The 15645-nt window shown below is 42.5% G+C and overlaps 1 long non-coding RNA gene across 2 annotated transcripts in view; it reads right to left on the bottom strand.

Moving 5' to 3' along the window:
* Window positions 1–856: 856 nt before the first annotated feature.
* The window catches only part of LOC112927971 (uncharacterized), a 43918-nt gene continuing 29129 nt past the window's right edge, over window positions 857–15645 (bottom strand). For both annotated transcript variants that reach the window (XR_011999811.1, XR_003236659.2), the window contains one exon: window positions 857–1732. This is a non-coding gene — a long non-coding RNA (uncharacterized lncRNA). The remainder of the gene's footprint in view (window positions 1733–15645) is intronic.

Below are 15645 nucleotides of genomic sequence, written 5' to 3'. Positions count from 1 at the left end.
TAAGTCATTGTCTCCCAGGATCTCACTGAAAAGCCTTGTGTTTAACAAACCACTCTAACTTGATGAAATCTGAACTAGGAAATGTGTTTCCTCAATGCCAACCAGCTACAGAAATCTCTGCTCAGCATTTTCAGTCCTCCAGCTGTGTTTTCTCCTTAGTGTCAGAACCCACGCCAGAGTCAGTCAAGGACTTAGGGGAGTTTTCTCCCTAAGTGGCTCTCTTTTCTGGGATTTTTCTCTCTCAATTTCCAGCTTTCTAGAGGCTCTATACTCCAATTTCCTACTCTTCAGCTAATAAGATTTTTGATTTCTGTTTGTGTTCTACTCCTCTATGCACTATATAAACTGGAGAATGCCTTCAGAGGAAAGGCCAGATAAATGTGTCTCTCACCGTATGGTTTCCTTTTCTCAAGGGTCATATCTCCTCCAGTTTCTGTCTGCTTTTGGTCACTCTCTAGTAGTTCCAAACAGATGTGTTTTATATATTTGTCCAGATTTTATAATTGTTACCAGCAGAAGGTTAATCTGATATAAGTACTCTTCCACTATCAGCAAGTCTGTGCTTTGTAAATCATTACAGTATACTGCCTAAGACTTATAAGTTAATGCTCATGTTAGGTCTAGTTTTAGGCTTGACATTGGAAGTAATATGGTTTTGTTGTGGTCTGGAGCCAGCTACTCCCAATGTTGAGTCTTGACCCTGATACTTTGTTGAACAGAGTCCTTTATCTCACTGAGATTCAGTGGCCTCACTTGTATAACAAGAATAACAGTCTCTGTCTTGCAGGATGAGGAATGGAAATAACCTGAGTGAAAGTCCAGCACCATACATACATGCAATAAAGTGCTCAGTAAATGGGAGCTGTTATTAACAGTGAATTACATGATTCTCTTCTTATAAGATCTCCAAATGACATGACCATCAGCTAGACCCAATATTGGCCTTGAGTAAGTTCCCACCCTATTCTGTTAATAGATTTTATTGCTCTTCATTTTTTTTTAATTTTTTAAAATTTATTTATGATAGTCACACACAGAGAGAGAGAGAGAGAGGCAGAGACATAGGCAGAGGGAGAAGCAAGCTCCATGCACTGGGAGCCCGATGTGGGATTCGATCCCGGGTCTCCAGGATCGCGCCCTGGGCCAAAGGCAGGCGCTAAACCGCTGTGCCACCCAGGGATTCCTGTTAATAGATTTTAAAGTACAAGCTGATGTCCACGAGTTTGGTCTTCACAGTCAAGTCAAGGGTGCATCTGCTGAGTACAAGGAGGGACTCGGCACCCTCTGCGATGGAGTGAACCACACCTTCTGCACCGTAAAAAGTCTCCATTTAGATCACCAGTAAGGGCTCCTGCTAGCTCATATCTGGCCAAGTCAGGTCCTCATTGAATGTGATGTGCTAGGCTGGGTGACACTTACTCACCAGGCTTAAACAACAACCCAAGTAGGTAGAAATCAATGCACTTGGTATTTACGGGGAAGATGTTCTTTGAAGTAGCTCAGGCCACTGACACAGCAGCCAAAACAAGTAGCTTGGCAGAGGGGCCCATTGTCTTTAGGCAGAGCTGTGGGAGCGAAGGCTGCATTCTGGATCAGTTGTGTGGCTTGGGCAAGTCCCTGCCCCTCTCTGAACTTCCTCCTACTAAGAGGTGACCTCTGGGGTTCCTCTCACCATGGGATCAGATCCTTAGTCATGGACTTACCTCCAGCATGCCAAGTGAGGTTGGGCACCCTGCTTCAAACAAACAAACAAACAAACAAACAAATAAACAAAACAATCAAAAACTCTCTGCTTCAGCTTCCCTATATATAACATGGGGTGCACATGCCCAACACCCTGTTCTGTACCAGGCTATCATGGGGCCCTTAAAAATAAAGTACTATGAAGTTCGGAATAAAAAGCATATATTCCACCCCAAATCTAGAGCCTTCCATTGTGCTGGGCAAACTCAACAGTCTTTATAAGGGCAAGCAGGGGAGATGGAGCCAGCCCCTCTTGGGGAAAAAATGAGAGCTTTCAAAGAGAGACAAATAACTTGCAATTTAAATGCATAAGAGACCAGGCTGTGCCACCACATATGCAGATTGATGCAAATGATATGCAAATGGCCTAGAGTCAGCCTGGGTTTGCCAATGTCCTTTGCCAAGTAGCCAGTTATGGGGTTCAGCCAGGACTGGTCTATGCCAGAAGCTCACATCTGGGGCCCAGAGGCCTTGGGGTGAATGTTTGGTTGCACTTCCTCCAGAAAGCTTTCCAAGACCTAACAGGATGCAGCCCCTCCCTTCTCTCCTCTGGGCTTGGAGCCTACCTCCAGATTCTCTACAAGGGTGACACCCTCTCTCCTTTCAGACTGTGAGCTCTTGAGCACAGGGCATCCTTCTCACTCACCACCACACCCCCACATCGTGCAGAGCCCAGAACCTAGCAGACACTCAGGGGTTGCAGGCTGAACGAATACAGGAAGGCAGGATGAGTTAATTTTTTTTTTTTTAAGATTTAATTTATTCATTTATTAGAAAGAGAGAGAGTTCAAGCAAGCAGGGAGAGGGGCAGAAGTAGAGGGAGAATCTTGAGCAGACTTCCCCCTGAGCTTTGGAGCCCAACACGGGGCTTGATCTCATGACCCTGAGATTGTGACCTGAGCTGAAATCATCAGTGGGATGCTTAACTGACTGAGCCAGCCACACAAAGCCTCTGGGGGAGTTAATTTCTAAGTCCTGCTTAACCCAAGAAGAGGCTGAGCCCTCATCAGAGGCTTTGACTGCTGTCACCCAACAATTCAGCATCAGTACCCTGTTACCAATGAAGATTAAGGGATTGAAGTTTGCAAGTGATTTACCCAATTTGTGAATTAGAAAAGGTTCCACTTGGTTGATATGAGGACATCCTTACCCTCTCTCTTTCATTCTGTCATCCTTTCTGGGGTGGGCCCAGACTTTACCTAGAAGTGGTGTACAAGAAGTATTGGTTGACAACTGAATGAATGCATGAATGCATTATGAACAAACAAACAAGGTGTCAGCTAGCTTTCCAGAAACTGTCCATAAGCCATATCCCATTCTATGCACCACTCTGACGTTCAGCTGCTGATCTTTGTCTATTGTTGTAGCAGTTATAAATTTTATTTTTTATTAAAAGATTTTATTTATTTATTTGACAGAGAGAGAGAGAGAGAGCACAAGCAGGGGGAGCGGCAGGCAGAGGGAGAGGGAGAAGCAGGCTCCCCATGGACCGGGAAGCCTGACATGGGACGCCATCCCAGAACCCCAGGATCACGACCTGAACAGAAGACAGACACTCAACCGAGCCACTCAGGCGCCCAGCAATTCTGAATTTTCTTTGGTGCAATGAAGTGGACAGTCCTGACTCTCTGACGAGTGTGCCACCTCAAGTGGATGCTTTTCTTTTTCTTTTAAAAAACATTTTATTTATTTATTTGAGAGAGCACAAGAGAGATCACAGAGGGAGATGGAGAGGAGGAAACAATCCCTACTGAGCAAAGAGCCTGATGCGGGGCTCAATCCCAGGACCCAAGATTATGATCTGAGCCAAAGGCAGATGTTTAACCAACAGAGCCACCCAGGCACCCCTAGTTGATGTTCTTCTGCCTAAGGTCTTTTCCCAAGGGCTCCTGAAGCCACTAGCACAGCTTAGAAGTGTGGGAGAGTAAAGGTCCCCCCAGCAACCTCCTGCAATGGAGGCCTGGAGCTAGTGGACAGATGCTCCCACCTCTCATCTTCTGGATGACAATTCTGGGAGGCATTCTGTATGCTTCCAGAGTTCCTGGTTGAATAAGATTCTCCTTTGCCTACAGCAGGACAGGATACCCACATCGTTCCTCTTCCAAGCCTGGCCCTGCTTTCCTGCCTCCTGAGGTCACTTAACTTAGACTCTGCTTCCAAGGGACCCTGAGTTAGGACAGAGTCAGTTCTTAAAATCTGGTTGCATTCATGGCTGTGCATCTCATGAAGAGGATATACATGCGAAGGTAGAAAATAGATGGAGAACGGCAGATGACTTGCCTTCACAGCCAAAGTGAACTGTTTCATTTAGAAGCCAATACCAAGTGGTGTTGAACAAACACTCATTCATTCATTCATTCATTCAGCATAGAATTCTTGCCCTCCTGTTCTGTGCAGGATATAACAGACAAGGCCCTGCTCTTGCACCACTAGCAGCCAATAGAAATAGGACTCAAGGGACACCTAGGTGGCTCAGTGGTTGAGCATCTGCCTTCAGCTCAAGGTGTGATCCCGGAATCCCAGGAACAAGTCCCACATCAGGCTCCCTGCATGGAGCCTGCTTCTCCCTCTGCCTGTGTCTCTGCCTCTCTCTCATGAAAAAATAAAAAAATAAAAAATCTTAAAAAAAAAAAAGAAATAGGACTCAAGTCACAAATGCAAACCACATAGGTAATTTAAAATTTTCTGGCAGCTTCATTAAAACAAAGTAAAAAGAAACGGTGGAATTCATTCTAATAATATTTGTATTTAACCTAATATACCCAAAATATTATGATTTTGACATGTCACAAATATTACAATTATTACTGGGATTTTTTTCCCCATACTTTGAAGTCTTTGAAAGCTGTCATGTGTTTTACACTTAAGGCACATCTAAATTCAGACCAGCCACATTTTAAGTTCTCACTCAGTGGCAATAGGTGGCTAGAGGCTGCTCTGCTGGAATAGTGCAGCCTGGGCCCTGGCCTGGTGTGACTGTGACTTTGAGCAAGTCCCTTCAGAGTATGTCTTCGTCAGAGAGAGATTTCAGAGAGAAAGTGCTTTGTAAACATTGTGAGCCAGTGGTTGCAACCGTTTCATCCATTTACACAGGTTTGGGGAATCACGCACCCAATTTTCCTTGTGGAAAGAGATCTCTCTTTTCCAAACTTGGGGCACGAATCCCCAGTCACCCAGGGGAGGAGGAGGGTAGATTTGGAGGAGGAGTCAGTGACCAAGTCCCTCTTCCCCTCCTCCCCCAGATAGAGCAGCGCTGCTCTTGGGAGGGCTAATAAGAGACCATTTTATACCAAATGACCTGCCACCTCCCTATTAAAATGCCAGATAGTTCTGCTCCTACGGTGCAAGGCTGGTGTCTGCCAGGCAGGAGGATGGCTACGGTTGGGTTTAGTGATGGGGCTTTAACAGCTGCTTTAATTTTGTAAAAATCTAAAGTCGGCATTTGGAGCTGGTTGTGTGGGAATGCTAACTGGCTCATTCACACATTAGACACACATTTACCAAACGCCTCTCATGTTTGCACTGTTACCGTGAGGATGCTGGAGATACAGAGAAAAAACAACAGGGCCTGGCCCAGGGAGTGCAAGTCTAGTGCGGGAGGCTGGACAACAAGCAAGCAGACACAGCAAAGCTGGTGAGAGGTGGAATCGACACGGTCAAAGAAGGCTGGGGGAGAGCTTGTGAATAGATGTGTGGCTGGAGGGCAGGGTGCTGAGGCATCCTAGCTGGACATCAGGCGGTACCCACAGTAGGTTGAGTCCAGCCCAGGATAGGTCTTGAATGTTCCCTGAGACTCCTGCTCTGAACAGCAGGACTGCCACAGCAATTCTGACTCAGTTTTGCTGTGGCCTTTGGCAAAATCACCAATTAGGTGAAAACATGGCAATTGCATTTCATTTTCCGGACATTCATAGGCCTCTACTGATGCTCTGCTGTGAGGTATTCAGAGATGCAAAAGAGGTTGGAAACAAACAAAAAACACAGGACTCCATTTCTAGCAGAATGGTGAGTTACACAGTGGAAAAACCATCCTGCTACAAATACTACTTGGATATGGTGGCTAAAATATAACAAATATCCTCCTAAATGCATGGCTGAGCTTGCAAGAAAGGAAGGGACCTCCCCAGGGATAAAAACAAAGAAGTAGCTGAAAACCAGAGCGAGAATCAGGAAGGCTGGTGCTGGCTGCTGTGTCGCACCAGGTGGGCAGGGCTGTGGGTCTCAGCAGCCTGAGGATTGGATTTTACGGTCCCCCGTGGGGACAAGAAATAAGGCTTTGGGCTCTGCAAAGCAGGGAGTTGTAAATGAGACCCACCTCCAAGCCAGACTCTTCAGAGTTATTTTCTCAGTGAAAAGGTAGATGAGGATCAAAAACAAACAAATAAAAAGAAACCCACTCTCTGCTCAGACAGATTACCAAGAAGCTGCTCTGCAACAGCCTGGGCTTCGGATGGGACACAGGCATCTCTGGGAATTTGTAACCACAGACTTAGCCTCAAGGGGTTTGGGATTTAAATTTACACTACCCTGCTTCCCGGTGTGTTCTGGAGACCCTACCCTGAAAGCAAGAACTTAATATCTACAGGCTTCTCTGGCTGGAGATGCCCTGTGCACAAGGCAGAAACAAATGTGAATACTCACTAGACAATACTCACTAGAGGGCCTTGACTTTCACTCAAGCTCACCCCACTGACAAAGGTCCCCACAGATGAGCTCATGAAGAAAAAATTACAAACAATAGCAGTAATAAGAGGTCAATGATAAAACCACCAGTAGATTTGGACACCCTCCCCCCTCCCAATCCTGCCACAACCTCACATGATAGATCCAGGAGCTAGAGACTACAAAACAGCTGTGATTAAAATGACTAAGAAGTTCTGGGAAATATCAAAAAGAATTAAATATCATGAAAAAAGAAGAGCCAGGGTTTCTGATTAGAGGAAGAAGATCAAACACAGGCATTTGTCACTGTTCTCTCCTGAAACTCCTTTAAAATGGCAGAAAAGGAATTCTTAACATACTACAATGGCAAAGAAAATGGGATAATTTTGAAATTGGAAAGTAGATCAATGAATGGGAACCAACTTAATGGATATGAAAAATGGAGTACTAAACCAGCAGTGAGGAGAGTGCAGAACCCCTCAAAGGCTCAAGAATTGAGTACCAAGTACTACTGGCAGCAGAGGTGAAAGGGGAGATTGAACCACAAGGAATTTGTTGAAAGACAGCTTATAGAGTAGTTGGTAACCTTAGAGCCCACCCTCCAAGGTGACTGTCTCTATCATATCCCAACAATTCCAACAGAAAACAGATGGTTTATTCCCCAGAGTGGGTAAAACCAAAGGACTCTACTGCAGAAAAGTGAACCCAGCTGGGGGAAATGAATGAAAAAATGGGGAATGAATGAAAGTCTTCATATTGAGTACTGACACTCCCAACTGGCAACCAGGCTTAGAATGAACTTCCAGGTAGGAGATTAAAAGAAAACTTTATGCGTATCTGAGAAGTCTAAGAGGAAAGACCTAAAGATGGGAAATTTCCCAATGAAGGAGCCTAGCCAGATCCCTTACCACTAGAGTTTTTGGTGGGCAGCCAAATCTGAGCTGAGTTTCTTAGCACCTTCTCCTTCTCCTCCTCCTCCTCCTTCTTCTTCTTCTTTTTAGACTTTATTTATTTATTTGAGAGAGAGTGAGAGCATGAGTGAGATGAGGAGCACAGGGAGAAGCAGACTTCCCACTGAGTAGGGAGCCCACGGTGGGACTAGATTTCTGGACTTCAGGATTATGACCCAAGCCAAAGGCAGATGCTTAACCAACTGAGCCATCCAGGTGCCCCTCTGAGCAACCTCTGTTTGCAGAAGCCAAAGATCACCAGGCACACATGGGAGGCTCCTAACCCTGAGTCAGACAACAACAAATAGATAAAAAGCAACTTTGGAGGGAACACAGATGATCATAATAAGAAGAAAAATGTAAAAAAAAATCATTAATATCATCAAAGACATAAGACATATAGCACACAATGAACAAGTACAGTATGTTATTAAGAAGGAATATTCTGGGTTTTTTGGTGTTTTTTTAATTTATTTATTTATTTATTTATTTATTTATTTATTTATTTATGATAGTCACACACAGAGAGAGAGAGAGGCAGAGACACAGGCAGAGGGAGAAGCAGGCTCCATGCGCCGGGAGCCCGACGTGGGATTCGATCCTGGGTCTCCAGGATCGTGCCCTGGGCCAAAGGCAGGGGCCAAACCGCTGTGCCACCTAGGGATCCCAAGAAGGAATATTCTGAAAACAAAAAAATATCTCTTGAGTAGAACAAACTAAAAGTTTAGTGAAAGCGGGATCCCTGGGTGGCGCGGCGGTTTGGCGCCTGCCTTTGGCCCAGGGCGCAATCCTGGAGACCCGGGATCAAATCCCATGTCGGGCTCCCGGCGCATGGAGCCTGCTTCTCCCTCTGCCTGTGTCTCTGCCTCTTTCTCTCTCTCTCTCTGTGACTATCATAAATAAATAAAAATTTTTAAAAATTAAAAAAAAAAGTTTAGTGAAAGGACTGGAAGAAAAGTTTGTAGATGATGCAATAGCTCAGAAAGCAGAAGAAGAGGACAACACATAGGAGGGAAAAGACAGGGATCCCTGGGTGGCGCAGCGGTTTGGCGCCTGCCTTTGGCCCAGGGCGCGATCCTGGAGACCCGGGATCGAATCCCACATCAGGCTCCCAGCGCATGGAGCCTGCTTCTCCCTCTGCCTGTGTCTCTGCCTCTCTCTTTCTCTCTGTATGACTATCATAAATAAATAAAATTTAAAAAAAAAAATTTAAAAAAAAAAAAAAAAAAAAAAAAAAAAAAAAAAAGGAGGGAAAAGACATGAAAATTAGAAAATCAGCCTGGGAGATCTAACAACCAAATAAGAGGAGTCCCAGAAAGAACAGAGGAAATAGAAAGGGATGGTAATCGTCAAATAATTCATTAAAGTACATTTCTCTGAATTAAAGAACATGACTTTTCAGATTGAAAATACCCACTAAGTATCCAAAATGGATGAAAATATCTGCACACTGACACATGATTGTGAAATTTCAGATCACTAAGAACAAATGAAAAATCATACAAACTTTCTGAGACCAAAAAGCTAGGTTTTAAACAAAGCATCAAGAATCAGAATGGCATCAGACTTCTTATAGCACCACTAAATTAGACCAAAATGAAGCTAATGCCTTGAAAATCCTGAGAAAAATATATTTCAAACTTGATAGTTCTATACCCAGATAAACTATCAATCAATAGTGAGGATAGAATAAAAACATTTTCAGCAATGCAGTACCTGGGTGGCTCAGTCAGTTAAGCATTGAACTTTTTTTTTTTTTTAATCTTTTTATTCATGAGAGAGACACACACACACACACAGAGGCAGAGACACAGGCAGAGGGAGAAGGCTCCATGCAGGGAGCCCAACGTGGGACTCAATCCCGGGTCTCCAAGATCACGGCCCAGGCCGAAGGTGGCACTCAGGTCATGATCTCAAGGTTGTGAGATCGAGCTCTGTGTTGGGCTCCGCACTGGGTGTGGAGTCTGCTTAAGATTCTTTTTCTCGGGATCCCTGGGTGGCGCAGCGGTTTGGCGCCTGCCTTTGGCCCGGGGCGCGATCCTGGAGACCCGGGATCGAATCCCACGTCGGGCTCCCGGTGCATGGAGCCTGCTTCTCCCTCTGCCTGTCTCTGCCTCTCTCTCTCTCTCTGTGTGACTATCATGGATAAATAAATAAAATCTTTAAAAAAAAAAAAAAAATTCTTTTTCTCTGGGCAGCCTGGGTGGCTAAAACGGTTTAGCACCACCTTCAGCCCAGGGCATGATCCTGGAGACTGGAGATTGAATCCCACGTTAGGCTTCCTGCATGGAGTCTGTTTCTCTCTCAGCCTCTCTCCCTCTTTCCCTCTCTCTCTCTCTCTCCCTCTCTCGAATAAATAAATAAAATCTTTAAAAAAAAAAAAAGACTCTCTCCTTCTGCCTCTCGCCCCAGCTCATGCTCTCTCTCTCTCTCTCTCTCTCAAATAAATAAATAAATACTTAAAAAAATCAACTCCACACAGGCACAACCGGATAGCGTTTACGCCTCTTGCTCCCATGGGCTTCCCTGTGGCTGCTGGTGCTTGCATTGCCATGGGATCCACTCAACACCCAGGCATGTGCAAGACAGGTCCACAAGATCAAACAATCATTTGGGATTAACATCAAGAGGTAGCCAGCTCACTAATGTATTTTCATACTGTGTCTCTCTCCCTTCCTTTTCTCTCACTCCAGTTTTTCTTGGATTGTACTCCCTAAAGCATTAGTGGCACTTTACTTTCATCTGAGTTCTGCTTACTGAGGTCCCAGAATCCAGACCTCTGGTTTAGGATTTGGTGTTGGATTATTCACACATCATACTTAATTACAAAAGGCTGAGGGACACTTGATGGCTCAGTGGTTGAGTGTCTGCCTTTGGCTCAGGACATGATCCCAGGGTCCTGAGATTGAGTCCCACACTGGGCTCCCTGAAAGGAGCCTGCTTCTCCTCCCTCAACCTATGTCTCTGCCTCCCTCTCTGTGATTGTGAATAAATAAATAAAATCTTTAAAAAAATACAAAAGATTGAATTTTTTCCTCTTAAGGTCAGGAAAAGAACATCTCCTCTCACTACTCTTAATCAACAGCTACTGCAATAAGACAAGAAAACAAGACATATAACTTGGAAAGAAAGAAAAAAAGAAACATGTTTCTATTCACCAGAAGTGTCTAAGTAAAAAATACCATATAACTAATAAGTTTAGCAAGATTACATAAGTCAGTATATTAAAAAAGTGTATTCTTATATACTCACTCATAACAAATTAGAGAAAATTGGAAATTAGAATTAAGAAATAGAACTGGAGGGGTGCCTGGGTGGCTCAGTCAGTTGAGCATCTGACTCTTGGTTTTAGCTGAGGTCATGAATCTCAATGATCTCAAGGTCCTGAGATTGAGCCCCATGTTAGGCTCTGTGCTCAGCACTGAGTCTGCTTAAAACTCTCTTTCCCTCTCCCTCTGCCTCTCTTCCAGTTCTCTCTCTCTTTCAAATAAATAGATAAATCTTTTAAAAAAAGAAATAGCGGGGGATCCCTGGGTGGCTCAGTGATTTGGCACCTGCCTTTGGCCCAGGGTGCGATCCTGGAGTCCTGGGATCAAGTCCTGCATCAGGCTCCCGGCATGGGGTCTGCTTCTCCCTCTGTCTTTTCTCTGCCTCTCTCTGTCTCTCTATCATGAATGAATAAATAAAATCTTTTTAAAAATCCCTGGAAAAAAATAAAATACTTGGGTATATCTGTATGCTGAATACTAGAAAACACTAATGAAATAAATTTTAAAATACCAAAATAAACGGAGAGATATACCATGTTCATGGATTGGAGGACTCAATTTTATTAAGCTGTCTAGATCTAATTGATCTATAGATTTGATCTAATTCCAAACAAACCCTTATGGGCTTTTTGGTAAAAGCCAACAAGCTCATTCTTAAACTTACATGAAAAGGCAAAAAAAACCAGAAAAACAAAAACAAATTTAAAAAAAAGAACAAAGTTTCAGAACTCACACTAGATTTCAAGATTTTTCTATAAGCCTATTATAATTAGTGTGGACATTTTAGCCAGGGACTTTGCTAAACTCACTAATTTTAATCATTTTTTTTTTTTTTGTTAATTTTGTGTGGATCTTCTATCTATACCATCATGTCTGTGACTAATGACAGTTTGTTCTTTATTTCCAATGTTATACTTTAAATTTATTTTTCTTGCTTTATTGGAAGTCCCAAACTTCTATCAACAGTAGAATATATAGCTAAATTGGGGCATATTCATGCAATAGAATCCTAACCAATGTTAAGAATGATCAAATTATTGTTACACAAGACAGCAGTATAAACTTCACAAACATAATATTGAATAAAAGAAGTCAAACACATGGGGCATGTGGCTGGCTCAGTAAGTAGAGCATATGACTCTAAATCTCAGGGTCCTAAGTTTAAGCCCCACATTGAGCATGGAACCTACTTTTAAAAAAAGATAGCAAAAAAAAAAAAAAAAAAAAGATAGCAAGAAGTCAGACACAAATGAATACACTGAATCCCACGTATAAAAGGCAACAGTAATAAAAACCAGACTAATAATTATGTTTTTGGAGTTGCTTACTGAGGGGACAAGAGAGGAGTCTTCTGGGATGCTGCTAACATTCTATTTCTCATCCTGGATTGTGATTACAGAAAATGTGTTCACTTTGTAAAAAATCATCAAACTGAAACTAAAATTTGTGCTATTTTCTATGCGTATGTTGTTAGTCTTTAATACAATGTTTAAACAGTTTTGGCTATTTTGCATATATATTATATTTTAAAACTTGGCAAATACTAAAATGTATAGAAAATAATAAAAAGAGGGGTGCCTGCATAGTTCGGATGGTTAAGAATCTGCCTTTGACTCAGGTCATGATCTCCAGGTCCTGGGATCAAGCCCCACATTGGGCTCTGCACTCAGCAGGGAGTTTGCTTGTCCCTGTCTCTCTCCCTCTTGCTCTTCCTTTCCCTCCCCCACTTGTGATTTCTCTCTCCCTCTCTCTCTCAAATAAATAAATAAAATCTTTATTAAAAAAGGAATGCTTTTAAATTAACATGCTAAACTCCTCAAAGAGATAAGGAAAGGAATAACCCAAAGAATCCGCAACATATAAGTAAGCGGATATGAATCAAGAAAAGGGTATAACAAAATGATAACTATTGATGTAACAGCTCAAGATATGGGGAAAACTCTTGACTAGACACAGAGAGAGCTTTCCCTCTCTCAAAATAAAGACCAAGAAAGACCATGCTAAATAAATAAAAACAAAAATTCCACTTAGATACATTGTAATTCAGAATATCAAAGATGAAGAGAAAAATCTTAAAAGCAGTCCTAAAGGGGAAAACAGATTATCCAAAAAAAAGAAATGATATATAAGCCAGTAGGAGAACTCTCAACCACAAGAGAGGCAAGAAAAGAATGGAATAATACCTTCAGGGTATTGAGAAAAATTAATTACTAACCTAGAATAATATACCTAGCTAAAGTGTCACTGAAGAGTGCAAATGAAAACTCTAACTTACAAAGGCAAAAATATTTCATCCCCTAAACTCTTGGTGAAAAAAACTCCTGAGGGATGTTCTCTGCAAGAAGAAATATGAACCAAAAGGGAAGGAGTATCAAAAACTAAGTTGGTAAATGATATTAGTAAATCTAATTATTGTATTAGGATACAGATTTGGCTGATCTGACCAAGATACAAAACACCAGGATCTCTCAAAGACAGAATCTTATTTCTCCCTAAGAACAGTATGGACACAAGTAGCTCATATAACAGCTTTGAGGTGTCAGGGACCCAGGCTCCTTCTGTTTTGTTGCTTCATGATCCCCGTGGTGCTCTGGTACCCAGAATTCAGGATAGCTGACTATTGCATCTACTCCCTGGTAGCAGAAACAGGGAAAGGGCAAGGCACATTTTCCATTCAAGAGCATGATCTGTAAACTGCACACATGCCCCTCCTACTTGCATCCCATTGACCACAGCTAGCTCCAAGAGAAGCTGAGACACAGTAGTCTGTAGCCCAGATACAAGTTCTATTACATTGCAAATAGAGAGAACAGATATTGGGTGACGACCAGCAACTCCACCATAACCAGTGAGTAGAAAAACCATATAATCCTAACTAAATATTTTTACATTAAAAAATATAATTAAGGTGTGCTTGGGTGGCTCAGTCAGTTAAGCATCTGCCTTCAGCTCAGGTCATGATCCTGGGGTCCTGAAATTGAGTCCCACATCAAGCTCCCTGCATGGAGTCTGCTTCTCCCTCTGCCAATGTCTCTGCCTCTCTGTGTGTGTCTCTCATGAATAAATAAATAAAATCTTTAAAATATATATATAATTAAGGGGTGCCTGGGTGGCTCAGTCAGTTAAGCATCTGCCTTCAGGTCAGGTCATGATCCTGGAGTCCTGGGATCAAGCACTGAGTCACGCTCCCTGCTCAGTGGGGAGTCTGCTTCTCCCTCTCCCCCTGCTCTTGCACACATTCTCTCTCTCTCTCTCTCAAATAAATAAATAAATAAAATCTTTAAAAACAAAACAAAAAATTAAATTACATCAAGCAGGAAATGTTTCCAGGGGGAAAAAAAGCCTGCAATAAGTTGTTTTGAAGTGATAATGTGCACAATTTGAAACTGACACACACATTCACTCACTGTCAAGTATCTACAAAAGAATGAAATTTCCATCTAAACTTAAGAGATTCCACCTGGGACAGAGCAAGTAAAGACCTTCCACAAAGATGGAACACAAAACAAGAGACAGTGTTAAGGACTAGGCTGATGGGCTATGTCAAGTCAGATTCAGCAGATATGCCATAAACCTATATATCACTTACCTGTTAAAAACCAAAAAGGTGAGGTCCCTGGGTGGCTCAGATGGTTAAGACTCCCTCTCTTGGTTTTGGCTCATTGTTGTGATCTCAGGGTTGTGGGATCAAGCCCTACATCGGGCTCCACACTCACACTCAGGATGGCTTCTGCTTGATATTCTCTCTCCCTCTCCCTCTGTCCCTCCTGCTGGTGCTTTCTCTCTCTCTCTCTCTCTCTCTAAAATGAATAAATGAATTTTGAGGGGCAAGGGGAAGATGGATTGAAATTCCAGACAAGAATAACAAAGAATAGATTTCATGACTTACAATAATTCTACAGCAATTGGGTCAATGAGATGTTGGCCTCAGGTCAGACAAACAGGTCACTGGAGCAGGACAGAGATTCCAAAAACAGACCCCACACACACCGTTGATTGATATCAGTGATGGTGTCAGAGTAAGACAATAGAGAAGACACCTTTCAACAGTTGGTGCTGAATCACTTGATGCCCACCTGGAAAAATAATGAGCCTCCACTCTTACCTCATGCCTTACACAAAAACTACACTGAAATAGGTCATAGCTATAAATTTAAAAGGCAAAACAAGGAAACTGCCAGACAAAAATATAGGAGACAAATCTTCTCCATCTTGGCAAATATAGATTTCTTAAAGACATAAAAGCACACACAGTGAGGGAGAAAATTTTAAAACTTTCACCCTTCAAGAGGCCAGTGAAACAAATGAAAAGACAAGCCCCAGATTGGGGGAAGATATTCACAACACAAATATCTAACAAAAAGGCTGGTATCTGAAATACTTTAAGGAACTGCTATGCTCAGTAAGAAAAAAGGCAAATAACTCAATTAAAAGATGTGAACAGATATTTTGCAAAACCAGATATACAGATTTTCCAATGTGTATTCTTTCATTCCTATGAAAATATGTATATTTTTTTCATCCACATGAAAAAGATGCTCAACTTCAGTAGCCATCAGGGAAATGTAAATTTAAAAACCATGATGGGGCAGCCCCGGTGGCTCAGCGGTTTAGCGCCACCTTCAGCTTGGGGTGTGATCCTGAAGACCCGGAATCGAGTCCCACATCAGGCTTCCTGCATGGAGCCTGCTTCTCCCTCTGCCTGTGTCTCTGCCTCTCTCTCTCTCTCTCTCTCATGAATAAATAAATAAAATCTTTTAAAAATAAAAATAAATAAATAAAAAGACTGACCATACCAAATGTTAGAGAGGATTTGTAACAACTGGAACTCTCAGACAATACGGATAGAGATGTAACACTTTGGGAAACCATTTGGCAGGGTCTTATAAAGTTAAACATAGAGACATGTGGGTGGCTCATTCAGTTAAGCATCTTCCTTTGGCTCAGGTCATGATCCTGGGGTTCTGGGATTGAGCCCCACAAAGGGGTCCCCTCCTGAGTTTGCTTCTCCCTCTCCCTCT

This window comes from Vulpes vulpes, chromosome 2 (genome assembly GCF_048418805.1).
Source record: "Vulpes vulpes isolate BD-2025 chromosome 2, VulVul3, whole genome shotgun sequence".
Lineage (NCBI taxonomy): Eukaryota > Metazoa > Chordata > Mammalia > Carnivora > Canidae > Vulpes > Vulpes vulpes.
Note: the sequence above shows the minus strand (reverse complement) of the source record. Positions and strands in the feature narration are given on the sequence as shown.